A 7,800-nucleotide genomic window follows, 5' to 3' on the forward strand; every position below is an offset into this window, starting at 1 on the left:
TTTATAGGACCCTGGAGGAATTGCCCTGGGTCAGATAATTCCTCCTGTTTAGTTAATTCCCTGGGAATTATGAACCTTCTTTTTCTGTAGAAGGAAATATTAACCCTTCAATGGGATGCTCTTAAGTCAAGGAATAAAACTGTGTGTTTTGTGATTAACCTTCATTTTCAAATGGCTAAAGGATTGAATAAATCTTTGAGATAAAGTAGATTCCATCAAACATCTTAATCCACTGACAGATGGGAACTAAAAATAACTCTGGCATAAAAGTTTTAGTGGAAAAGCCAAATAGAGATGCATATTCATCAACCACTTGAGAATCCCCCAAACGGCAATATTTACCTCCCCTAGGGGAGCAGCCCTAATGTTAAAACTACTGGTAAAACAGAATTTTTCCATAAACTAAAGAAAGAGTACAAATATTTTAACAATAAACCATCAAAACATGTTTTCCAACCTAAGGTTTATAATAAATGAAGTATGATTGTAATGTTTTGGTGTAAAAAAGTTCTGTAATAAAAGATTATAAGAAGTGCTTTATGTAAACAAAAAAAGTTATTCTTATATATTTTTTAAAAAGGCATAGACTTGACAATTTCAAAAATGTTGGAAAAAAAAACAGTTAAAAGTTTGTAAAAATTTAAATTAAATTTCTACCTCACAGAATACATATAAGAAAAACTGCAGATTTTAAAAGACAAAATCTTTTATAGGGGGAATAAAAGAGCTAAGTGTTAAACTTACCTAAGAACCACATACTGGCAACCATAAAAGCAAAATGAACTAATAGGTATACATATCTACAACTTGGGGAAGTTTTTTCTAAGATAACATAAATGCAAGTATTTATCATAAAAAAATTCAATATTTTCTTTAAGAAATGATTCCTTAAACAAACTTAAGAGAAATTATAAATTGGACAGCAAAAGTAAAGCAAATATAAGGATTAATATAAGGGTTAATACTCAGAATATATAAAGAGCTCTTATAATCAGTATGAAAAGTCACCCAAATAGAAAAATGAATGAAAGAACAAAAACTACATATGATAAATGAATGTATAGAAAGATTCTTTACTTCCTGGATGATAAGGGAGATAAATATTTTAAAAGATATGTATATTTTTAATCCATTAGATTAGCAAAATATAATTTATAAGATTGTTAACATCTAGCATTGGAGAGAAAATGTATACATAAACTGTTTGTGGGAGTATTATTTGGGAATGCCTTTTGAGAAGGCAATTTAACTAGAATATTCTTATTTTAAACATTAATATGAACATAGATTCCAGTAGTGATGATCATAGGAATCTATTCTGAAAATCTACTTTCTCATATGCATAGACGTATATGTGCTAAGAATTCAATTATGGTATTCTGCATGTATGTGTGTGTGTATTAGTTACTCAGTCATGTCTGACTCCTTGCAACCCCACAGACTGCAGCCTGCCAGGCTCCTGTGTCCACGGAATCCTCCAGGCAAGAATACTGGAGTGGATTGCCACTCCCTTCTTCAGCCATTGTGCATAATAGCAAGCAAAATGTTGAGGTGTTTTAGACTCCTGGGTTCTCAGTCAGACAGTCTGTGATCCAATCAGGGTTCTTTGTGCAGTATATATGGCCTTTTATTTGACTCCTTGATTTAGTCAATATTTCAGAGTTGTTATAAAGATTAAATAAGATTATTTAAGTAAAGGGTTTAGAATTCAGTAACAGAGACTATCCATGACCTATTATATCTTCTTCATTTATTAATAGCATCAGAATCCTGGTTTTTATAGGGACAGCAATATATTCAACTATAAAATGTATCTATGTATGTATATATATTTCCCAGCCTTCCTCACGTCTAAGGATATTCAAGTGACATACTTCTAATCAGTGTGATGTAAGCAAAAAAATCACTGGGTGCATGTATTCATTTCCTGGAGTGTCGGAACAAACCACAAACTGGGCGGCTTACAACAATGCAAGTTTATTTTCTCACAATTTCTAGAGGATAAAAGTCCACAATCGAGCTGTTGGCAGAGTCAGTTTCTTCTGAGGCCTCTTTCTTGGGCTGGTAGATGGTCACTTTCTCCTTGTATCTTCACATGGTCTTTTTCTGTGTGTGTCTGTGTCCTAATCTGCTCTTTGCGTAAAGATACCAGTCACATTAGGTTAGAGCCCATTAAAATAACCTTATTTTGACCTAATTACCTCTTCAAAGACCTGATCTTCAAATATTCTCACATTCTGAGATACTAGGAATTAGGAATACAAAATACAAATTGGGAGGGGGTGACACAATTCAGCGCATAACAGTACAGTTTGCAAGAAAGCACTTTAACAGGGGCATGAGCTTTATTTGCATGTTGTGTTTTTTTCCTTCATTTGACCAGGAATGTGGATGAGAAGCTGAGCTGGTAACCATTTTGTGATCTGGAAGGGAAAACCAGGAGAATCTCAGAATCCTTGACCCTGATCTACTAAGAATTCAGTATCATCATCAACTCACCCCACCTCTGAGCATCTTGATAAGTGTATGGTAAAGAGGAAAGTTAGAGCTTATTATTTAGAATTTCTGCTACATGTAACTGAACCCAAATCCACTCTGATGAGTAATGTTTAATGAATTCCAATTCCAAATAATTATAATTAAAATTCAAGAAAAAAGGAAACCTAAATGTTCACCAATAGGGGAGTGTTTTGATAAAATAAGGTGATCCACATTATGAAATATTTTGCAATCACTGAAGAAACATATGAAGAAGATAGATACCAACTAACAAGTAAAACTTCCTAAGAGCTGTTATGAAGTGAAAAAATGAAGTTGCAGAAAATAGATGCATTTGTTTTTAAATTATATATAAGCATGTATGTATACAAATGCATTAAACTTCTATGGGATATAGAACTGCATTATTTAAACCTTTAATAAGAAATATTTATTGATACATTATAAATAAAATAGAAAGGAAAATATGCTTTGTGAAAGGAGTCAGATTACTACCTTTCCTTGCAAATGTGTACAGTTTACACACAATGCTTCAATTAAATTTTTTGAATTACAAAAATCAAACCATATCTTAAGTCACTAATTGATCAAAAAAGACATAAAATTTACCAGAAATATCCAAAACTTTGACTCTGTTGGGGAAGATGTCACATACCAATTTATAGCAAGTATTTTGTGAATAAATTTATAATTCAAATTGGTTTTCTGTGAAGGACAAATCTGCTTTCTGAAGAGTTTAACAAGTTATAAATTTTGTATTAAATTATGTTGAGAATTCCACTAATAGCATGGCAGTATTAGGAGCATTGCTGACACATTCACCAAAGAACCTGGTAAAAAAAATTTTTTTAAGAAACGACTATTTAAAGTCTCTGGAAATGACCCTAAAGGTATACAGCAAATGAAGAAACACTCATTCAAGAACATCTACTAAAACTCACTAAGAACAGTGAGAATCTATAGCATTTGAAACAAGATGGGTTTCCTCTTCCCATCTCAGGTCAGTGAAAGAAATACCCTTGAGAAGGCAAGGTTTCCCTCTCTTCCCAGCTTCTAGGTAGAAGTTTATATTCCTAACGGGGCAAGGCGTCAGCATTTCACATCCTACCTCCAGTTACCTGTTGATGAGGCAATCCCTATCAAAACCCCAATGCCTCTTTTTTTTTTTTTTGCAGAAATGGAAAAATGCTAATATTCACATGGACTTTCAAGGGAACCCTGAATAGCAATAATATCTTTGAAAAAGAACAAAGCTGAAGGACACACACTTCCTGATTTCAAAATGCATTAAAAAGCTAAAGTAATCAAAATTTGTGGTTCTGGCATAAGAATAGACAAATAGACGAACAGAATAGAATTGAGAACATAAAAAGAAACTCACCTCTGTGCTCAATTGATTTTTGACAAGGATGAGGAGACCATTCAATAGGGAGAAAAAAAAAAACGGTCCTTAAAGAAAGTTTCCCAGAAAACTTGTAAGTTTTCCAGAAAACATCAACATGCAAAAGAATGAAATTGGACCTTTACCATGCACATATACAAAAAAATTTTTTTTAAGAAAACAGAAATTAGACTTGATTAGAAGTTCATCAAAGAGCATCAAAGGGGTACTATCAAGAGAGTGAAAAGACAGTAAGTTCAACAAACAGTGCTGGAATAACTAGACAACCACATGCAAAAAAAATGAATCTAGACAAAGGCCTTACACCCTTCACAAAACCTAACTCAGAATGGATCACAAGCCTAACTGTAAAATGCAGAACTACATAAAACTGCTAGAAGATAAAGTGGAAGAAAATCTAGATGGCTTTTATAATAGCAATGTTTAAGTACAGCACCAATGGTACAATCCATGAAGAAAAAATTGACAAATCAAACTTCATTAAAACTAAAAATTTCTCCTCTTCAGAAGATGATGTCAAGTGAATGAGAAGACAAGATAAAGTGGGAGAGACTACTTGCAAAAATGCACCTGATAAAGGCCTGTTATCCAAAATACACAAAACTCTTAAAACTCAGCAATAAACAAATTCAATAATAAGCAAGCAAACAACTTGATTTAAAAATGGACCTTAACAGACCCAAGAAGAAATGCAGATTTCATATAAGCTTGTGGAAAGATGGTCCACATTATATGCCAATAGGGAAATGCAAATTAAAACAGTGATATATCACCACACATCTATTAGGATGGTCAAAATCCAGAACACTCACTATAACAAATGCTAGCAAGAATGTAGAGCATAGGAATGCTCATTCATGACTCTTGTGAATGCAAAAATAGTACAGCCACTTGGGAAGACTATTTGGTTGTTTCTTACAGAATGAAACGTACTCTTACCAAATTACCCAACAATCCACTCCTTGGCACTATCCAAAGAAGTTGAAAGCTTCTGTCTGCACAGAAGCTGCACACAGATGCTTATAGTAGCCTTATTCATAACTGACAAAGTTTCAAAGCAACTGTAAGTCCTCCACTAGGTGAGTGTATAGACAAACAGTGGTCCATCCAGACAGTGCAACATTCTTCAGCACTGCAAATAAGTGGGCCATCAAGTCAGGAAAAACATGGAGGAAACTTGAGGTCAATCTGAAAAGGCTACATACTACATGATTCCAACTATATGACACTCTGGGAAAGGCAAAACTATGGGCACAATAAAAAGATCAGTGGTTGCCAAAGGTTGAGGGGAGGGTGGGAGGAATCCGTAGAGCACATGGAAGTTTTAGGACAGTGAAAATACTTTGTATGATACCAAAGTGGCAGGTATGTGTTGTTACAGACTTGTCCAAATCCATAGAATGTACAAGGAGAACAGTGAATTGCAGAAAAACCTGTGATCTTTACGTGATGATGATGTAATATTAATGTAGATTTATCCATTGTCACTAATGTACCACTCTCATGGGGGATACTGATGATGAGGGAGACTGTGCCATGTGGGGGCAGGAAATATATGGAAAATCTCTGCACCTTCCCCTCAGTTTTACTGTCAATCTAAAACTGCTCTAAAAAAAAATTAAGTCTAAATTTAAAAAAAGAGAGCCCACAGAATGGGAGAAAATATTTGTAAGTCATACATCTAATACACGATTGGGGGTACAGAATCAGGGGTACAGAATCCGCTTGCCAATGCAAAAGACACGGGTTCGATTCCTGATCAGGGAAGATCCCACATGCCTCAGAGCACTAAGCCTGTGCACCACAACTGCTGAGCATGGGCTCCAGAGCCCCGGAGCCGCAACTGCGGAGCCCATTGCCATGGCTCCTGAAACCCATGTGCCCTAGAGCTTGTGCTTTGCAGCAAGAGAAACCACCACAGAGAGAAGCTTGCACAGTGCAACTAGAGAACAGCCCCCCACTAACTGCAACGAGAGAAAAGCCCGAGCAGCAGCAAAGATCCAGCATAGCCATAAATAAATTAATAAGTAATATGGGATTAATATCCAAGAGATGTGACAACTGTGACAACAGAAAGACCCAAAGAAGTAAAAATAGTTTGAGGGTTTGAATAAGTTAGTTTCCAAAGAGATATACCAACGCACTAATGACTAATAACTGCATGAAAACAGGTTCAACATAATTAGTCTTAAGAAAAGCATGAGTCAAAACTACAATGAGATATATCTCATACGCATTTAAATGGCTACTATTCTTAAAAAGACTAACAGAAAATAACAAGTGTTGTGAGAATGTGGGGAAATTGGAACCATCATGCACTGCTGGGAGGAGTACATAATGAATGGTAAGTCATTGTGGAAAAGTTTGGTTTCTTCTGAAAAAGCTAAACATAGAATTGCCATTGTTGTTGTTCAGTCACTAAGTTGTTTTGGACTTTCTGTGACCCCATGATGGAGAAGGCAATGACACCCCACTCCAGTACCCTTGCCTGGAAAATCCCATGGACGGAGGAGCCTGGTGGGCTGCAGTCCTTGGGGTCGCTAAGAGTCAGACACGACTGAGCGACTTCACTTTCATTTTTCACTTTCCTGCATTGGAGAAGGAAATGGCAACCCACTCCAGTGTTCTTGCCTGGAGAATCCCAGGGACGGGGGAGCCTGGTGGGCTGCCGTCTATGGGGTCGCACAGAGTCGGACAAGACGGAAGTGACTTAGCAGCAGCAGCAGTGACCCCATGAACTCAGAATTACCATGAAAGTGAAAGTGAAAGTGTTAGTCACTCAGTAGTGTCTGACTCTTCGCAATCCCATGGACTGTAGCCCGCCAGGCTCCTCTGTTCATGGAATTCTCCAAGCAGGAACACTGGAGTAGGTTGCCATTCCCTTCTCCAGGGGATCTTCCTGACCCAGGGATTGAACCTGGGTCTCCTGAATTTCAGGTAGATTCATCACTGTCTGAGCCACCAGGAAATTCCCCAGAATTATTATATGACCTAGTAATTGCACTTCCAGATATATATCCAAAAGAATTGAAAAAAGGTACTCAAAAAACTTTTATGCCAGTACTCATAGCAATAATATTCACAAAAGCCAAAAGATGAAAACTACACAGTGCCCATCAACCAATGAATGGATAAACAAAATATAGTATGTAGGTATAACAGAATATTCAGTTCAGTTCAGTTCAGTCACTCAGTAGTGTCCGACTATTTGCAACCCCATGAACCGCAGCATGCCAGGCCTCCCTGTCCATCACCAACTCCAGGAGTTCACCCAAACTATGTCCATTGAGTTGGTGATGCCATCCAACCATCTCATCCTCTGTCATCCCTTTCTCCTCCTGCCCTCAGTCTTTCCCAGCATCAGGGTCTTTTCAAATGAGTCAGCTCTTTGCATCAGCTGGCCAAAGTATTGGAGTCTCAGCTTCCACATCAGTGGAATATTCAGTTCAGTTCAGTTCAGTTCACTCGCTCAGTCGAATATTACTCACCCATTAAAAGGAATTATGTTCTGATACATGCAATAAAATGATGACCCTTGGAAACATGCTAAATTAAATAAGATAGACACAAAAGGGCAAATATTTCATTTGTGTGATCCCACTTATAAGAAATATCTCAAATAGACAAATTTAGAGAGACATAAAAGGTATTAGGAGTTCGGGTTAGGCCAGTTGGGAGGTCTTACTTAATGTGTACAATATTGCTATTTGGAGTGATGAAAATTTTGGAAATTAAGTGGAGATGGTTACACTATGTTGAGGATGTAATTCATGCCACTGACTTGCACCTCAAAAGTGGCTAAAATGGAAAATTTTGTTATAGATATTTTAGCATAATAAAAATAGTTTAAAAAATCAAAAGCTATATTATAGAAAACACTATTTAAAGAATGGAAAGAC

The sequence above is a fragment of the Dama dama genome, chromosome 19 (assembly GCF_033118175.1).
Source record: "Dama dama isolate Ldn47 chromosome 19, ASM3311817v1, whole genome shotgun sequence".
NCBI classification, from domain to species: domain Eukaryota; kingdom Metazoa; phylum Chordata; class Mammalia; order Artiodactyla; family Cervidae; genus Dama; species Dama dama.